The 19,857-nt window shown below is 41.4% G+C and overlaps 1 long non-coding RNA gene across 1 annotated transcript in view; it reads left to right on the top strand.

Annotated features, from left to right (window-relative positions):
- LOC139363723 (uncharacterized) overlaps positions 1-8,476 on the top strand; it is a 132,844-nt gene extending 124,368 nt beyond the window's left edge. Inside the window, exon 3 of the long non-coding RNA XR_011624531.1 lies at positions 8,000-8,476. This is a non-coding gene — a long non-coding RNA (uncharacterized lncRNA). The remainder of the gene's footprint in view (positions 1-7,999) is intronic.
- The last annotated feature ends 11,381 nt before the right edge of the window (positions 8,477-19,857 follow it).

Raw genomic sequence — 19,857 nt, 5'->3', positions numbered from 1 at the left:
CTTGCCTCCTTCCCTCCCTCCCTCCCTCCCTGCCTCCCTTCCCTGCCTCCCTTCTTCCCTTCCCTGCCTCCCTATTTTCCTTCCTTCCTTTCCTCCTTCCTTCCTCCCTCCTTCTGTTGCTTCCTTCTTCCTTTCTTTTTCTCTTTCTTTCTTTTTTTCCTTCTCAAGCTTTTCTCTTTAGCTTTTAGGTATTTGCAAGAATGAGATCTTTGGGGGGATCAGTAAATTGTTGGTCATGTGCTTTACTTCTTAAATGTCTTAAGACACTATTTACTGAAGCATTTGGGAGAAGGAAATGTAAAGGGCATTTTTTTCCTTGAGCTTCTTTTTCTAGTATTCTAAATTTAGGCATATGTTAAAGGACATTTAATCCTCAGCTTGTGGATGCATTTATGCTTAAATCATCAAAATTGGATTTGGAGTCAACTTGCTTAATGATGAGTCTCTACAATCCCCCTTTTCTTTATAACTGGGAAGTTGAGTTTCATGGGTGAGGCCACAAACTCATGTTGTGTTTGGAATTCAGGTTCCTAAGAATTGGTTGGCAAAACCTCCACTGTTGGAAAATATTTGCAAACTATGCATCTAACAAAGGCCTAATACCCAAAGGTCTAATATCCAGAATCTGTATGGAACTTAAACAAATCAACAAGCAAAAACCAAACAACCCTATTATGGTCATTACCTGAGTGATGAAATAATCTGTACACTAAACCCCTATAACACACAATTTACCCATGTAACACACCTGCACATACACCCCTGACCCCAGCCTCCCACCCCTGCCAAAAAATAAAAATAAAAAGAATTATGGAGTAATGTCACGCAGACTTGGGTGAGGCAGGCTCTATTGAAGTAGCTGTGGTTCAAGTAGACATTGATAAGCATGTCTATTATGCTTCTAAGTTTCTAAATCTCCACAGTGTGTCTAAACCAATAGTCTTAAGACTTTCCACTGTAATTCCTAGGAATAAATACTTTTTAAAATTTCATCCCAACATTCATATATGTGTTAATTATTGAAGCAATGCTTCCCCTTATTACATATAATACACTCTAATATTTCCTTTATTATTTCTTTCTATCGCAATTCATTCCGTTAAATAAAAGCATCCTGGTCTTGGCTCACTAAAAATAAAATAAAATAAAATAAAATAAAATAAAATAAAATAAACCAACAACCGACCAAACAAACTTTCCATGTTAGAAGGATACTTTGTTTTTCCTACCTTGGAATCACCCTACATATCCCAAGGGTCCATCTATTCTTCAAACCATTCCTTTTCACAAATGAATTGCGTATATAAGGATTATAAAAATAAATTATCTCACATCAGCTCCATCTACTTTTCTCTGTCATTTTTTCACTTTAAAGAGAAGCAAGTCTGAGAGAAATGTTTGAGATTTTGCAAAGATTTGAATATGACACTGAGAATTTTCCAATGGGTTTTCAATTTTCATAGCAATTGGCAGAATTTTGTCTCCATTGATTAATAAAGTCAAAAAAGGAGTGTGTTAATTCACATCTTAGCAAAAATATATAAAGTATATGTTTGGGAAGAACCTGTTAAACATAGGACCAGGCTAGTGATTAGTACATTTGCATTTTCGGAGGAATTATTAGGAGTTTTGAATGGTTTCTGTAGAGCCTAGGTTGGTTGTCCTTTTAATGTCATCCCACACAGGGTACCAGTATTTTCAGACTCAGATGCATATCTCGTTTGAGCTTAAATGTAATGTCTGTTGCGCCAAGGAAGTGCAGAGACAATCTCTGCGGCCACTAAAAGAAACTGCTGACGTTGTTACATTTAAATTTTTATTTGTTTTCACAGAAATGAGCAACTTGTACAGCCGTATTTGCCTTTTCTGGCCCATTGGCTTTTGATCACATCTCATGACTTCTTCAGCCCATGACATTTTGCTTACACTGATGAAGTTGTAATCTTAAACAAGCAAATGGAAAGAGGGTTGAGATCTCTTGTAAACAGACTGTGTGATGGGGTCCATCTATTTTTAAATGACTGTTATGGAACATGTAACACACACATGACGGGCAGAGTGACCATAGAGTGAGAGCCTGAGTACAGAATAGGTAATGAATAGGTAATGTAGTAATTCAGTAATACTCTCTGACTTCAGAGATATGAGACATAATTCCTCAGGGCCTGTTTTAAAGAATAGAGAAAAACCTTTTATATTTAGGGTATCATGTACTGAGAACTGAGCTTTAAGAGTTCTCGGCATTATGTTTTTCCTGTTGTTGTCTAACTATGTGCTCCCTCAACTTCCCTTTGTCCTGCTGAGAATCTTATCTGATTTGTAGTGAAATCAACTAGAAATAAAGCCTCTGCAGTTCAGAGTTCAAATCTTGTTTCAGCCACCGAGTAACTGTGGGACCTTGTGTGAGTGACCTGAGCTCTCTGTGCCTCGATTCTCTTCCTTGTAAAATGGTAAAAACAATATTATCCACCACACAGACTCATTGAGATTGAAGTACGTGAAAAGCAGAAGAGATGTCTGTATAGGGTTAACACTTACTAAATGTTAGCTGCTCCTCCAGTCATTATTATGGTGATGGTGGTTTAGCAAAGTGGGCCAGTCCATTCTAATATGATTCTAAACTGGTTAAGTGTGAATTACTAAAATTACTAACATACTCCCAAATTAAGGCTTTGACATCCCAAAGCAAATCACAAAGAAAAGTATCTAGTCGTGTATTGGGTGGTACTGGTGGAAGCACCATTATTTTATTATTGGAAAGCGGAGTGAAAATCTGATATGGAGGGAAGAACGCTGGATTATGATGAGTTGGATCATGTGCCACTAAGAAAAGTGTGACCTTGGGCAAATCATATGCCCTCCCTGAATCTTGTCAGCCAAATGAGAGTGGGAGTGATGAGACCCACTCTGTGCGTTGCCCAGGGTTTTATGAGATCTAATTAGAAGAAGCATGGGCCCAGGAAAGCACTCTGAAAAGATGAATGTGCTGTTCAGGCAGGAGGTGATGCAAGTTGAATGACAGAGCAGATTCCTGCCCATCAATCCTGTACTTCCGCTGGTTACTCTTCCAGCCTGGGATGCTGGAGGATGGCCCGACTGCGAATTCCAGGGCACGCACGTGGCCTGTTGATTGCAGTGGTGCCTGCTGTGCAAAAGGAGCCAGGGTGCATTTGTATGTGTCAGTTCCAGGTAGGCAGATAGCTTTGCTTTCGAAATACAAAGGCTTTCCTGGGTGAAATGGGACAAATGGGTAGACCCCAAATACTCCAAAACAGCATCTGAGTGTTTGAAGCATTGCGCCCTTTGTTGTCTGAATGATACTCTAGTAATTTTGTGACGGTGTATTCCTTAGTCAGAGCTGCAGAGTTCAGCAGCCACCCCCTAGAGCCCTGGCAAAGGCAGTTTCTGAAAATGCCAGAAGAGAGAGGAGTTAATGTACAAAGTGGAAGAGCGAAAGCCCAGGGAGCCCAGATCCCAGCCAGGAGACTGTTTTCAACAACGTGAGTGAGAGTGTGCAAGACACAGACAAACAAGGAGGACCAGAAATCGCGCCTATGCCACCAATCCAGACGCAGGAATAAGAGGAGGTAGCCCTGTCGGGGTCCTAATCCATCACTCTTTGGAGGCTGCTCAGCCTGGCTCAGGCAGGGAAGTCACGAGCCTGGCACCAGCCGCTCTGGGCCACCTCCTGGCCTTGGGCAGCAGAAGGGCCTCGGGCTGAACTGTGCCGCCTGGGCCCGCACTCCTTAACAGATGGCACTGTAAATCTGAAATATTCCACAGGAGAAAGACAAATGGGAATCCGCCGAGAAGTCTTGGAGCCTGGCATACGGAGTGGAATAAATAGAGGCCCAGCATCCTTACCAAGCCGTTCTTTCCTCCTGCTTTTAAATATCACACTTCTGAAGTCATCTCCCCCTGAAACTCCCAGCAGCTGAATAGGCTCATAAACACAGTGCTCTCTGGGCAGAGGGAAACCGAGAACTGAGCCGGTTGCCCCTATGAATCCAGCCGACAGTTAGGTGTGGGGGGGTTTGTCTTGAACTTTCAGATGATTTCACACCTACCCCACTCTAGCTGGTGATTCTGTGCCCTGACCCCCACCGCCTCGCCATTCAGATGTACACAAGCCCTTATCTTCCCCTTCTGAAACACTTGTTGACTGCAGGCCGTACATGAGGCACTGTCATGCATCCAGTCCCTAGCCATGTTTTCCTCCTTTATCGGACACCTACTCTGTACCACGGGCTGTGCTAGGACTAAGGCCATGAAGATGAATATGATGGTGTCTTGCTCTCAAGAAGTTCAAAGTTGGGGTTACGGATAGACACTAAACAGTCTTACAAGGTCAAATAAAATGGTTCAAGGGCTCTCCCTGCAGCGTGAGAGAGAAGCTCTGCATGTACCAATGAGATTCAGAGGCCAGGATTATCCTTTCAGTGATTTGATGACCCCATTTATGACAACTTTCAGCGGGGATGTTTTAGAATCTCTGGTTTGAGACTGATAGACATGGTTTTTAAAAAACATATTTAAAATGTTTATATTGTACACATGCAGAAGATAAAGTTCATCTCTTACCCCCCGTGTGGCAGCTTGGCCTGCCTCCTAGAACGCCAGCAGAGTCCTTGTCTTTGGAACATCATGCACACCATTCCAGCTTCGCTGAATGCTCTGCCCCTGCTTCTTGTCTAGGTGCCTCATTGCAAGCTTTCAGCTATCAGAGTAAATAACATCTCTCCAAAAAGACAATATAGTGCAGTGGTTGAGTGTGGACTCTGGAGCAGGTCTGCTGGGGTCAAAATTTGAACCTGCTAATTGCTAGCTATGTGTCCTTGGGCAAACTCCTTAATCAGTTTGAAAACTCTCTGTTAATCAGTTTCCTTATCTTAAAAATGTAGGTTATTACATATCTACCTCATAGGATTGTTAAGAAGCTTAAATAAGAAAATATATGTACTCAGAGCAATACTCAATACGTATTAACTTTAATTATTCCCTAACATATATCAGTTGGTTCACTCCTATTATTCTCTATTATCTTCTCTTTTAGTTTTCAACATAGCATTTACCACACTAGGTAATTATGCATGTGCTTATTTACTTGTTAATTATCTGTCTTCCCAAGTAGAAACTAAGCTTCCTAAGGGCAGATCTTTTGTTCTTTTATTTACCAAAGTATCCTCAGCACTGTACCTGGATAACTCAGTATTGTACATGGATATAGTAAATGCTCAATAAATATTTGTTGAAGACAATAGCAAAGACGTGGAACCAACCCAAATGTCCATCAATGACAGACTGGATTAAGAAAATGTGGCACATATACAACATGGAATACTATGCAGCCATAAAAAAGGATGAGTTCATGTCCTTTGTCGGGACATGGATGCAGCTGGAAACCATCATTCTCAGCAAACTATCACAAGAACAAAGAACCAAACACCGCATGTTCTCACTCAAAGGTGGGAATTGAACAATGAGAACACTTGGACACGGGGAGGGGAACATCACACACTGGGGCCTGCTGTGGGGTGGGGGGAGGGGGAAGGGATAGCATTAGGAGATATACCTAATGTAAATGATGAGTTAATGGGTGCAGCACACTAACATGGCACATATATACATATATAATAAACCTGCACATTGTGCACTTGTACCCTAGAATATAAGTATGATAATAAGAAAATTGTTGAAGAAGTGAATTAATGAAGAAATAAATCGAAGCTCAACCCAAATATTCTTGAGTAGAGGGTATATACAGAAGATATAATTAGAGAACATTGTAATGGATATGAGTTTAAAAAAATGGGTTGATCTTCGAAGTATGGGGCTTAGAAATCATTCTGTCTTGGTTTCCTAATAATGGGAAGTTCTGTTTGCCACAGATTCCCCCAATTTTTGACATGTTGAAATAGTCTTCTGGACATATTCCACTGGGACAATTGTGAAAAATAGCATATCACCAATGGGAAAAGTATGTCTGTAGGAAGGTGGGAAGGTTGTGTTGAATCTTCCTAATGAAAATCAATGGCCTAAAAATTGAATTAAGTTGATGCAACTAACTATTCAATCCAACTTGCTCATTAGCAAAAGCACCCAATTTACTGCAGGGATCCCTGTTGCTAAGTTGCCTCAAGAAACAAATTGATTAATGGATTTTCTTTTTTTTTTTAAAGGCCTTTCAAGTAAGCGGGTCAAGTAGCTACGATTTCATTATGGCCACTCTAGTCAGTGATAGCTGTGCAATTTGGTTCCAAACACCCAATTTATAGATTGGTCCAAGCCCCATGGAATCAAGTGTTTGGGGGGCTTTGGAAGCCCCCAAGATAGTATTGTCATTAACTATCCTTAAGGCATTTGGAGTCAAGAAGGGAAACAGAAAGCATTGCTAAGAAGCAAACACTTGCCCATTTTATTCAGTGAAATAAACACTGCGGCCAACACACCATACTCCCCTTGTTGCCATAGACTCTCAAAACCCCAATGGGTATTAAAATCATTTGTGAACATCAGTAGTTTTCTGACAAAAACTTCTTACATGGAGATGTTGGTTGGGAACCAGCAAAATATAGTCATATGCTGATCAGTGGTCTGGAAATAACAAAGGAGACTCTGGTGAAACCCAAAGGCTGAAATTTGATATGGAAAAGTCTATTTTTCATAACCAAGACTTCTCTTTTTATGTTTTAATTAATTAATTAATTTTTTGAGATGGAGTCTCGCTCTGTTGCCTAGGCTGGAGTGCAGTAGCCGGATCTCAGCTCACCGCAAACTCTACCTCCCGGGTTTACACCATTCTCCTGCCTCAGCCTCCCTAGTAGCTGGGACTACAGGCACCCGCCACCTTGCCTGGCTAGTTTTTTGTAGTTTTTAGTAGAGATGGGGTTTCACTGTGTTAGCTAGGATGGTCTCGATCTCGTGACCTCATGATCCGCCCGTCTCGGCCTCCCAAAATGCTGGGATTACAGACTTGAACCACCGCGCCCGACTGACTTCTCTTTTTAAACTTAACTAAGTTTTGAACTGCCTACTTCATCTACTTAAAGTACCAGCATGACTTTATGGGTTTATAACATTAGGACAGTAAAACTAAAATATTGACCTATCTATCTAACTTTAGTTTAGTGTTTGTGTGTGTGTAAGTGCATATGTGTGTGTGTATACTGCATACATATAGTTGTGGTACGTGTTGTAGACCAATATAGTAAGTATATATAAGACCAGGCAGTAAGGATGGCTGAAAAAAAATCCCAAGACTCTACAACAGAAGATGCCCAGAGCTGGGTGCCTCCAGGATCCAGACGAACTTGATTTTATAAGATATCAAAAAATGTTCCAGAATTTAGAGTTTTCCTCTGCATCTCCAGGTATAGTGGAAAGTCAATAAATGGCAAACTGAAATTTTAACCAAAGAAACTCGAAAAATTTACCGAGGTAGCTTTCTTTAAAGAATGGATAACATCAGGTGCATTTTAAAGCTGGAATATTGCCCGGGCACAGTGGTTCACTTCTGTAATCCCAGCATTTTGGGAGGCTGAGGCGGGAGGATTGCTTGAGGCCAGGGGTTCAAGACCAGCTAGGAATATAGTGCAAGCCGGTCTCTACGTAAAAAAATTAGCTGGACATGGTGGTACGTGCCTGTGGTCCCAGCTACTCAGGAGGCTGAAGCATGAGGATCACTTGAGGTCAAGGCTCAGTGACCCATGATTGTGACACTGCATTCCAGCCTGGGTGACAATGTGACAGGATGAGACCCTGTCTCAAAAAAAAAAAAAAAAAAAAAAAAGGCCCTGCAATAGATTTTTTGAGGCTCAACTTTTTTTTTTAACTTTAATAAACTTTAAAATATTTAATAGTTTCTGACAGAAAAGCTGTAAGAATATTCCAGAGGGTTCCCGTTTACACCACCCTCAGTTTGCCATATTGTGAACATCACTTTAGTACATTTGTCACAACTAATTAACTAATACTGATATAAGATCTCCTCATTTTGCAGATGAGAAAACTGAGTCCCAAGGAGTTAAGTGATTTGCTCAAGGCAATGGCAGGGGAGGAACCAGGACCCAATTTTTTCAACTGTGAACCAAGGTCTCTTTTTAATAAACTGTGTTTCTCTATCTTGTGATTTCATATTCTTCTCTTTTGTTACAGATGAGCCTTTAGAAACAAACTTAGTTCAGAAATTCAAGGTGTGAAGTAGATAAAAGCAGAGCCACATTCAGGTTGAAGTACACCCCTCCCCATCACATTCCCTCCCACGGGGCACCCGAGGCATCTTCCAGTGACTCTTAGGGATCAGAGGAAGGGAGTTTGGCAACCTCTCCGCAGTTTGATTGCAGAAGTTGTTATAAGTTTACCATCTGGCACCATCTGCCCTGCGAGGCTTGAGGTGGGGCTGTGACAGAATAAATCACGAGGCAGCCTGAGAAGGGAGGCAGATCAGGTACACAGTTCATTGGTGGGTTGGGCTATTTGATAAGAAGCATTTTCTTAACGCTTTGAGATTAAATTGATTAAAGAAAGGAGTCCGATGAGCATCTTTAAGTTCATACAACTCTCCCAGTTGCATCTTTAGCATTATGTGTTCTAAGGGTAAGGGCGAGATTGGTTGAAAGCAAATTTGAGTACTTTGCAATGTGTCTGCATAGCTGACTCTACCTTTCTCCTTCCTGAGACTACAATGACTTCTTCACCTTTTTAGGTTTTTCCTTTTACCAGTGTGGACTAGAGGAAAAGTGATCGACAAAGAGGCAAGGAGAGAATGAGAAACAGGAGTTATGACACAGAGTCTGACGTGGGAGCTCAGAATCAGAAAATTTGGAGTTCAAGTGCCCAGCCTTGCCTTGTACTATTATAACTGTGTGATTGTGAGAGAATTACTCAACCTCTCTGTGACTCAGTTCCCTCATCTGTAAAACAGAAGTGGTAGTCATGGCAACTGCTCTAATATGTTGCTTTAAGAATTAGGTGAGATAATGCAGCTAAACTGTTTTGCCCTGGGGCCTGGGGCATTATAAGAACTTCATAAACATTGATGGTTATTACTTTCATTAGTACCATAACTGTCTGTATTATTACCAAGAAGGGAGTTAAAGCCCAAAAATGCATAAGCAATCGTTCATAGGGCAAACCTATCAATCTTCCGCTTTTAGTGCCTTCCCTAGAATGCTCACCTTTTCCCAAGTACTTGCTGTTTTCTTTGCATCTTTTTGATGATTTCAAAATTTAATAATAATGTAACAACATCTCTTATTCATATCGTGTGGTTAAGTTGCCAAAGAAGTTTAACTAATTTTATAATTTTTTTTTTCAAAAGAGAAACATTTGATGGCTGGGTGTGTTAGCTCACACTTGTAATCCTAGTGTTTTGGTAAATTGCTTGAAGTTAGGAGTTCAAGACCATCCTGGGCAATAGTGAGACCACGTTTCTACAAAAATAAATAAAAATATTAGCTAAGTATGGTCTGTAGTCCCAGCTACTTGGGAGGCTGAGGTGGGAGGATCACTTGTGTTCAAAAGTTTGAGGCTGCAGTGAGCCATGATTGTGTTACTGCACTCCAGCCTGGGTAACAGAGTGAGACCCTGTCCTTAAAAAATAGAAAAAGGAAATATTTGACTTTTAGCAATTTTTATTTTTTATTTTTATTTTTTTGAGACGGAGTCTCGCTCTGTAGCCCGGGCTGGAGTGCAGTGGCCGGATCTCAGCTCACTGCAAGCTCCGCCTCCCAGGTTTACGCCATTCTCCTGCCTCAGCCTCCCGAGTAGCTGGGACTACAGGCGCCCACCACCTCGCCCGGCTAGTTTTTTGTATTTTTTAGTAGAGACGGGGTTTCACGGTGTTCGCCAGGATGGTCTCGATCTCCTGACCTCGGGATCCGCCCGTCTCGGCCTCCCAAAGTGCTGGGATTACAGGCTTGAGCCACCGCGCCCGGCCCAGACTTTTAGCAATTTTTAAAGTCAGTCATTTATTAAGGAAGTATTTATTGAGTGCCTACTATATGTCGGCATTGTTGTAGGCACTTGGAACACAAAACAAAGAGCCATGCCTTGAGGCTTATCTACACCTAAGATAACATGCTAGTAAATTATAGTATATGTTGGAAGGTGGTTAAAGGCTGTGAAAAAGAAGAGCAGGGTGAGGTGAGTTGGGAGCACAGAGGCTGGGTTTTGTTTAGTTCTGTTTTTATGTACCGAATGTGACCTCCTAAGAACTCCTGGAGCTCTATGGGGCAGGCTCAGTGTCTGGGGAAAGATCACTGGATGCTGAAATTGCTGGTCTTTCAACTTCTGCTTCCGGAGTCTCTGTTCTATTCTCGTCCAATTATGGGGGCCGGCTTTCCCTGCTCTAGCCTCCTGTCCAGCCCGGCTAGTCGACGGTCCCACACAGCCTCATTCCTGGCTGCCCAAGGGGTCTGCTACCAATCTCAGCAGATCCATTCTTTTTGACAGGTCAGAACCAGGCCCACCTAATTATCACCCATAACCCAGCCAGAGGCAGACAAAAAATACCATTCTAGAGCATGGACAATTCCCCTCCTGCCTGTGGTTTTCTAGGATTCTGTGGGCAAATGAGGGAACTTCTGGGTGTTAAGTGGAGGCCCCTGGGTTTTCTAACCCCCTCTTCTAGGAATTCCAGCTTACATTCCCAGGTGAGCTGCCAGAACACTCAAGCCCAAGGTAGCATTATCATTAATCTCCCAACCAGGGCTCCTATTAATGTGTCACTGAAACAACCCATTTTATTATACCAGTCCCCACCCCTTTGATATACTGGACATGTGTCAGAAAAATCAGAGGCCATCCATATCTTATCTTACATTAGGAAGAGTCATGTAGAAATGTCCCTTCATTACCAGGACAGTCATGTCAAAAAGAATCGACTTATTGTCAACGTTTCTAACCTAACAATGTTAATGGAGCCTTTAGACATCCTTTCTCCTCATTTGTTTCTTAGATGCCTATCAAGGAGACAGTTGCAAGAGTTTCCGAGCTCTGGGGAACCCTGTGTATGGGTATTAAATGACAGCACTCAAGGCTGCTTATTATAAAAGGATGCAGGGGTACATTGGAGGATTGAGATGGTGGGGAAAAGCATGCTTTTGGCATGGTGCCAGGGTGGTGAGTGACTCCAAGCAAGACTTCAGGCTCCAAAGATAGCTATTGTTTCTCCCTCTTCTGCTCTCTCCTTCACAATTTCCTGGCACTGTGTAACAAATATATTTACCGAGTGAAGGCAGCTGTGCCCAGCAGTGTTTAAAATACCTCTCTCAATTCATACATGGAGCCACTCTTTTTAATTTTTCACCCTCTGAGCCAGAAGAGGCTATAGGGGAAGACACCACTGACTGGAGAATTTTCTGGAGCTCTCAGAAAGTACCTGGCACTGGGCGGGAGGATTTTCAGGTCAGGGCCAACCTTTGAGGAACCAGCTCCTTCCCAACATGCCGGTGGCCAGCCAGTGCTGATCAATAGTAACGAGATGACAGGTTGATATTAGTGAATAAAGCACTAAGCCATTTCCCCTGTAGAAGTTACACAAATGCCTTGTCCTAACAGCATGAAACTATTGGAATTTTTCTAGGAAATGCCCATGGGCTCTTACAGTAAATCTCTTTTGAGTATGGATAATTCATTCTTCTTTCTTTTAAAGCACAATGAATGTTCTCCTTAGGTCGGTGGTCATCAGCAGCCCTATTCACAGGCGGTTGAACTCTGCCCAGTCAGCATGATTCAGAAAGACACAGCTATCCGTGGTGTGCGAAGTACTTTCATATCCTTCGGTGGGTATTTGGCATTGGAGGACTGCTCAGCACCCACATACCCCTCCAACCTAGGGCATGGAGGAAGGCAGTGCTTGCCTCCCACTTTGGAAACTGACAGTGTCTCGATCTCCCTCTCCCCAATCCCTGGCAGCTGGAGAGTAGTCTCATGATCTAGGCTCAGACAACTGGATGTTCCTCCCTGGGCCTTTGGGTTATGAGCCAGGATGTAAATTTGGAGGGAATTAATTATTCATGGTGGTGGCTGCAACTTTCTGTGGTGAGGGCCTTGGTGTCTAGCAGTGACTATGTTCTGTGCAGGCGTTCCTTTTGCAAGTAGCTGTGGGGCCCTTGGATACTGTGTTTTCCAGCCTTTGGGTTGGTAGTTTGAGTAACCTGATAACCTTCTAAAAATACCTTTCTGCTTAAGTTATCCAGAGTTGGTTTCTGACCACTAGAACTGCTTTATCTTATTGAAGTCCCATTCAGCACAGAGGGTGTAGGAGGCCAGATATCCCTTTCTAAAGGACAAAGCTGAGGCTCAGTAAGCCCAGTGACTTGCTCACATTTTTCCCAGGCAGAGACAGAATTGAGATTTGAAGTGAGTCTGTGAGATCCGTGGGGGAGAGCCCATGTCTTTTTTAAGGTAATATGTCCAGAACCTGGCAAAAGATCTTGCAGGAAACAGATTCGTGAGAATAATTCGACTCCATATTCAGCCTGCAGGGTATATTATTATCTCTATTTGGTGGGTGAGAGACTATGTTCTACAGTACATCAGGACACTTCTGATATGAAAATGATAGTTGTTTTTCAGGAGACTAGGCTCCGGGCTGGACTCCAATTATAACTGGGCCTATTTTTCTCTCCAAATCGATCCTATCCTTCAGCGTTCTTGAAGGGGAGCATAGCATGGAAGAGCATGGTAGGGAAATGGAATCTAAAAAGGAGAGACAGTGGAATGACACGTATTTAATTAATTTATTTAGTTTTCAACCAACATGCATAGAATGGTTACTCCATGCTAGTAATATGCTAGGCACCTGACATCTATTTTATTTCATCCTAACAATGGTTAATGATACAACACAGGTGCTATTATTGCCCTGAATTTACAGATGAGGAACCTGAGACTTAGGAAGGCTAAGTTCCTTGCCCCAGATCCACAGCCAATAAGCCACAGCACCTAGTATACCTGACGTCATGGCCCAAGCCCCTGCCAATATATTATACCAATGGGGCTTGTTGACATTTGGGTCTGGAGTTCGTTGATGACGGTTGACTGCTTTTGACCACGTTTCACTACAAAAAAGGGTCTAGAATTGCTTATGTAATTCCAAGATCATGGTCTTAAAAGAGACATACCTTCCTCCAATATTTTTATTTTTTGTGCAGAAAAGTTGAAATTTGGAAGACTTGGCAAAAAGAGTGTTAATGTGCTAACATCAAATGAATTCCATGGATTTTCTATTCATTAAGGCCCATTTCCCTGCACATAACTCACCTCAGCTTGGTTATACTACTCCAGGGTTTGCTAGTAAAAGGAGGAAAAACAGGGAAGCCAGCCAGAAAGAGGTGTTTTTGGCTGCAAAAATCAACTTACACCTACCAACAAAGTAAAACAGAAAGACTTTGCCAAACAGTAAATATCAAGTTCATTGCCTAAGCCCCAGAAGAACACATATGAAGCAATTTATGATACCTTTTGGAGTCTATGGTCACCTGATAGTGCTTTGCTGTGAATTTTGGGAGTTGCAATTCAGCAACTGGAAGCTGAATCAAAGTAGAAATTCTGGTCATTTTATAGCTTGGCTAGACCATTGGGGGATGGCAAGATATGAGTTCTCCTTTGCCCTAGATAACAAAATGTGCATTTATTTATTCATGCTCTGACTAATTTGCTAAGCAACTACTATGTGCCAGGCAATCTTAGCACTACAGATAAATCAATCACCTATACTTGAAATATCCCTCTCTTGCAGAACTTACATTCTAGCCAGGAAAAATGTATAGAAATAAGAAAAAGAATAAAGGAATGATCTCAGAGAAGGTTAAGTGACTTAAAGAAAATAAGGTGCTGTGATGAGTGGAGGGTGACAAGTGGGGAGGGAGTAATTGAGGTTGGATGGTCTGGTAGGTCTCCCTCTGGCTCAACGTTAAGAAAAATCCAGACATTCAGAGGTCTGGAGTGGAACATTCTGGAGAGGAGTGTCACCAAGGGCAAAGGACCCCAGGGAAAGGGAACCTGGTGTGTTGGAGAACCAGAAAGAACTGTGGGCCAGAACACAAGGAGAGGAGGGAGTAAGAGGGGTTGAGGTCAGAGGTCGGCACAGCCAAATCCTGCGGGGCCTCGAGTCATCATCTGTTCCTCATCCTAAGAACACTGTGAGGCACTTGAAGGTATTCAAGCGGAGCACTGATGTGTCTGATTTACAATCACTGAAGGCTTCCCAGGAAGTCTAAGCAGAGGATGGTTTGGAGATGCCTAGGAATAACAGCAGGGAGAAGGGATAGAACATAGTAGCCAGACCACAGTGGGTAAGTGTTGCTGGATAGCAGTGTGCGTCCAAAAGGTTACATCCAGAATGTTTTTTTCACTCTGCCTGCACATTTGAATCACTTTAGAAACTTTTTAGAAATATAGCTGTCTGAGGTTTACCCTTGGATATTTTGACTCAGTAGGTCTGGGAAAGTCATCTGTCTTTTAAGAAACAAAACAAGAGATTCTGAAGCACAGCCAGTATTGAGAACCACTGGTTTAAAGCATTTTCACATTCACAATTTCTTTTGATTGTACCGTAATCTGTGAAGTAACTGTTGTTGTCATGCCCATTTTATGGATGAGGACACTGAGGCTCCGAGAGAGTCAGTGACTTATTTAGGGTCACATAATTAGTGAGCGGAAGCCAGAATTCGTTTTCTATGTGCAAATCTAATGCTCTTTCTCTGACCCTACCACGTATCCCTGAACGTAGCCAGCAATTAGGTTACTGTCTTTAAAAACTTCAAAATACAGATGGGTGTTTACCATCAGGAAGCAGAAAGCAAAATAGAAATTTGGAAACAAAGTGGGAGCCCATGACTGAAGGGTGGAATGTGGAGACACCCCTGCATGTTATCATTTACAAAGAAGGATCTGATGGCAAGGAATCTGGAAGAGTGGCGAAAACTGTCAGGTCTGAGGGGATGCGTTGGGGACAGTTGGGAGAGGTTGTGGTGGAGGTGATTAGGTGTGAGGAGAGGAAGATGCTTCCATGACTGAATATTCTAGTGGATACCTGTTGGGTTTTAGTTGCTCAGCATCCATTCCAAAAAAATGGGCAGGGAAGAAGAGGAGCAGAGGAGTAGAGGTTTCTTCTTCATTGGCTCCTCTACCAATGATTTGGAGTTGCTTGGACTCTGTTCATTTTAAGCCTGGTTTTGCAGCCTTCCCTTTGATCCTAGGATACCTCCACATCTTCTGACAAATTCCCTTTTTGCTGTAGGTGTCCAGAATGAGTTTCCTTTGCTTTAAAAAATTATTCTTGTTGCTATTCAATATGGTGACCATTTAAAGAAGATAGACTGGCTGTGCAATTCTCTAAGTTGGCAAGCAGGCAAAATTTACCTCCCATCTGGCCCCCTACCACCACCCAACCTCTCTGCACCTCTCTCTGTGAAGACAATCACTGACTTCTTTCCCTGGATGCATGCCCTCCCTTTATCCACCATGACTGTCAACAAAGAGAGACATTGGATATTTGAGAAAGGACATTCCTCCAATCTATTCTTTATTTAGCAGCCAGAGAGATCTTTCTAAAATGAAATCTAATCATGGCATTTCCCTGCTTAAAGCCCCCCAATGCCTTCCTATTATTTCTAGGATAACGATGGCCCATGAAAGTGGTCTGCAAGGCCCTAGGAGATGCGACACTTAACAGGACTCAACCTCATCTTGCCCTGCCTTTGATATCTATGCTGCAACCACACACATAGTATTGCAGTTTTATTAAAAAAACTATGCTCCAGCTGTTTCAGAACCTTTGCACATTCTTTTTCCTTCACTGAAAAAACTTTCCTTTCCCATTTAGCCTAGTTAACTCCTTTAGATTTCAGAACTGCATCATTTTCTCAGGTCAGCGTTGTCTGACCATCCTGGTTAGATTAAGTCCCAGCTCTTCCGCACTAGTCAATGCACATTATGAAAGTAAGTCCCTGTCTGTTTTGTTTGTAATCGTATTCCAAATCCACTGCATAATGTTTGGTACATAATGATAAAAATGCGACAACAGTAGCAATCATTATACCGTATACTAAGTCCCTTCCATATATTAACTCCTCTAGTCTTCCCGACAATGTTATGAGGTAAGTTCCACCATTATTTCCATTTAAATATAGGGAACCTGATACAGAGAAGTTATGTAACTCCATAAAGGATACACAGGTAATAAGCATTGGAGCTAGGATGAAAACCTAAGCAATTTGTTTCCAAAATTAGCAGTTTAAATGATAATGCTATCCTTCTCTGTACATAGTAGGTGCTCAATAAGAATTTGTTGAATGAAAGAAATGAGTGAGGATATGAATGAATAAACACATGGATTCAGAAATCTGGAATGGAATTTCCGGAGGCCAAAATTCAGGTCCCTACTCTGTGACTGACACCTCCATGTAATTTTGTGTCTGAAGGACCTTTACTCCCCCTGTGTGAAGGAGGAGAACTGAGACAGACAAGCATTAGACACCAGCAGTCTGTGACTCCAAGCTGGCTTGACTTAAAAGGCCACGTCTGGATTCAGCTCTTGGGTTTTGAAACCTTAAAACAAAAAATGACCGTGATGGAGAGCCGATTCTTTAGATCACAAGAGAAGTCATGGCTCCTGGGAGATGAAACAATAAAAGGAAAGACCATATGAATGGAACTTACATCGTGCTTACAGACCAAGCGAAGAGGAAGTCGCCGGCCCCTCTCTGCCTGTCATTTTTGGTACTGCATGAGGTGGGATTTAGGGGATAATTATCGACAATCACTTCCTTCTTGTGATATATTCATTATTAGCAGTTGTGAATGCCTGCTGGAAAAACCAGAGTTAATTTTTTTTCCTTTTCCTAATGTAGTTATACGAAAGTCTCATTGCATTAATACTTTTGAAATTGTGCTGTAACTGAAGCCACAGAAAACTGCTCACCAGGGATCCTGAGCCTTGCAAACAAGTCTCTCTAAGCCTGCATGAAAAATGCAGACATGCCCCTCTGTTGCCAGTTAAGCTTGCTGGGACTTTAATGCATGCCTCCTACAGCATTTTAGACCCAGGCCCCAGGCCCAGGCTCCCACCCCTACCTCCAAGGCTGCCACCAGGGTCCTATGTGCCTCCTAAACACTTGGCTGCTGCACTTGGGACATTTTATTGAGGCAGCTTTACTGGAAGGATCCAATTACAGGGTATGGCAAGTTAGATTCAGTGCCCCAGTTAACAATGCTACAGAGAACACTGAGGTTCCTTTAGCCCTTCCTGGTCTGAAAGAAATGAATAGAGGTAATGACAAACAGTCCCTGAGATGGCTGCTGCTTCTGGACAGGAACACTCCATTGGGTTTTTAAAAATCTTTATGTGTGTATTCATGTATAAAAAGCAATACATCACAGTTGCAAAGAAAAAAAGTCAAACAATAGGAAGTAGAGTAAAAAGCAGGACACTCCCCTCCTACCCTTATAACTTCCCCCGAGGTAGGCACTTTTTTCAGTTTGTTGTATATCCTTCCAGATCTTTATTACATTTACAAACAAAATCATATTATAGTTAAAAAGTTTTCCGTCCATGTTTTTCTGCAACTTAATTTTTTTTCTCGACAATAAATCATGGATGTTTTCAACAACTCATACAAAGTTACTGTTTTCTTTTTAACTGATGCATCGCAGTGCCTAGTGTGTCTGTATTACTATTCTCTTAACCACTTCCACTGTTGACACATATTTAAGATGTTTCCAAAATTTCATCTATTACAAATAATGCTGCAGTGAATATCTTTGTAGTTTCTTTGAACACACTGCACACATGAAAGAATTTCTATAGGGTAAATTCCGGAGAGTTATTCAGAGTGTTAAATAAAAATATTAGTTCTAGGACATTCAAGCGCAGCTTTCCCCAGAGCTCAGACGAACCTTCTGAGGGGCTTGTTTTTTTAAAAAAATATAATTTAGAAAATAAATAATGCTACAATCAAATGACATAGATTCACATATTCTCTCTTTCATAACTCTCCCTCCTCCAGTCAGTTCAACAGCCAGCCCCACAGGTAACCACTGTGATTAGTTCCGTAGGTTTTCTTCCAATGCTTTTTATGTATAAACAAGCGAATATGAATGTACATTTATTTTCCCCTATGTTTATGTAAAAAGCAACACATTTTTACACTGTTCTACCTTTGCTGTTTCCTCTTATCCGTGCATCAGATAGATCTTTCCCTATAGATATATAGATTTCTCATTATTTAAAAAAATTAATAGACACTTTTTAGGGAAGTTTTTTGGTTTACAGAAAAATTGAGTGGAAATATTTATTGCAATTGACAAGTCAGTATTGATACATTATCAGCAGTAATTTACATTAGGGATAATTTACATTAGGGATCACTGGTGTGCTGTACACTTTCATGAGTTTAGACAAATGCATAATGTCATGTATCCATTCTTGTGCAGTAGCGAACAGAACAGTTTCGTTACCCTAAGAATCTCCTGTGTGTTCCACCTATTCGTCCCTTCCTCCCTCACTCCAAATCTCTGACAACTAGTGATCTTTTTACTGTCTCTATGGTTTTTCCTTTTCCAAAATATCATCTAGTTGGAATCACATAATATATAGCGTTTTCACACTGGCATCTTTCAATTAATAACATGCATATAAGGCTCCTTCATGACTTTTTGTGGCTTAGTATTTTTTTGGGGTATTACTGAGTAATATTCCATTGTATGGATATACCAATTTCTATTTACCTATTGAAGGATATCTTAGTTGCTTCTAAGTTTTGGCAATTATGAATAAAGCTGCTATAAACATCCATTTGCAGGTTTTTATGTGGACATATGCTTTTCATTCATTTCCGTAAATACTAACTAGTGTAATTGTTAGATCATATAAGACTAAGTTTTGCTTTGGAAGAAATTGCCAAATTGTCTTCCAAAGTGACTGCACCAGTTTTCATTCCCGCCAGCAATGACTGTGAGTTCCTGTTCTCCCACATCTTTGCCAGCATTTGGTGTGGTCTGTCTTTGGGAGGTTAGCCATTCTAATAGGTGTGTAGTGGTATCTCACTGCCGTAATTTGCAATTCCCTAATGACATATGATGTGGAGTATGTTTTCACATACTTATTTGCCTCTGTATAGCTCCTTTGGTGACACATTTATTCAGATCTTTGGCTCACTAAATTTGTTATTTTATATTGTTGAGTTTTAAGAGTTCTTTTTTTTTTTTTTTTTTTTTTTTTTTTGAGACAAAGTCTTGTTCTGTTGTCCACATTGGAATGCAATGGTGTGATCTCGGCTCACTGCAACCCACACCTCCCAGGTTCAAGCAATTCCCCTGCCTTGGCCTCCTGAGTAGCTGGGATTACAGGTGCCTGCCACCACGCCTGGCTAATTTTTGTATTTTTAGTAGAAACGGGGTTTCACCATATTGACCAGGCTGGTCTCGAACTCCTGACCTCAGGTGATCCACCCACCTCGGCCTCCCAAAGTGCTGGGATTACAGGCGTGAGCCACTGTGCCTGGCAAGAGTTCTTTGTGTATTTTGGATATAACTCCTTTATCAGTTATGTTTTGCAAATATTTTCTCTTAGTATATGACTTACCTTTTCCTTTTTAAGTATCTTTTGAAGAACAGATGGTTTAAATTTTAATAAAATCCAACATCCTTTTTTTTTTCTTTCATGGATTTTGCTTTTGTGTTCTATCTGAAAACTCAAGGCCAAACTTAAGGTCACTTATATTTTCTTCTATGTTATCTTCTAGGAGTTTTATAGTTTTTAATTTTACATTTAGGTCTATGGTCCATTTGGAGTTAATTTTATAAAGTGTAAGGTCTCTGTGTAGATTTATTGATTTTTGTATGTACATG

This window comes from Macaca nemestrina, chromosome 6 (genome assembly GCF_043159975.1).
Source record: "Macaca nemestrina isolate mMacNem1 chromosome 6, mMacNem.hap1, whole genome shotgun sequence".
Lineage (NCBI taxonomy): Eukaryota > Metazoa > Chordata > Mammalia > Primates > Cercopithecidae > Macaca > Macaca nemestrina.
The sequence above is the reverse complement of the archived record's forward strand: the minus strand, read 5'-3'. Positions and strand labels throughout refer to the sequence as shown.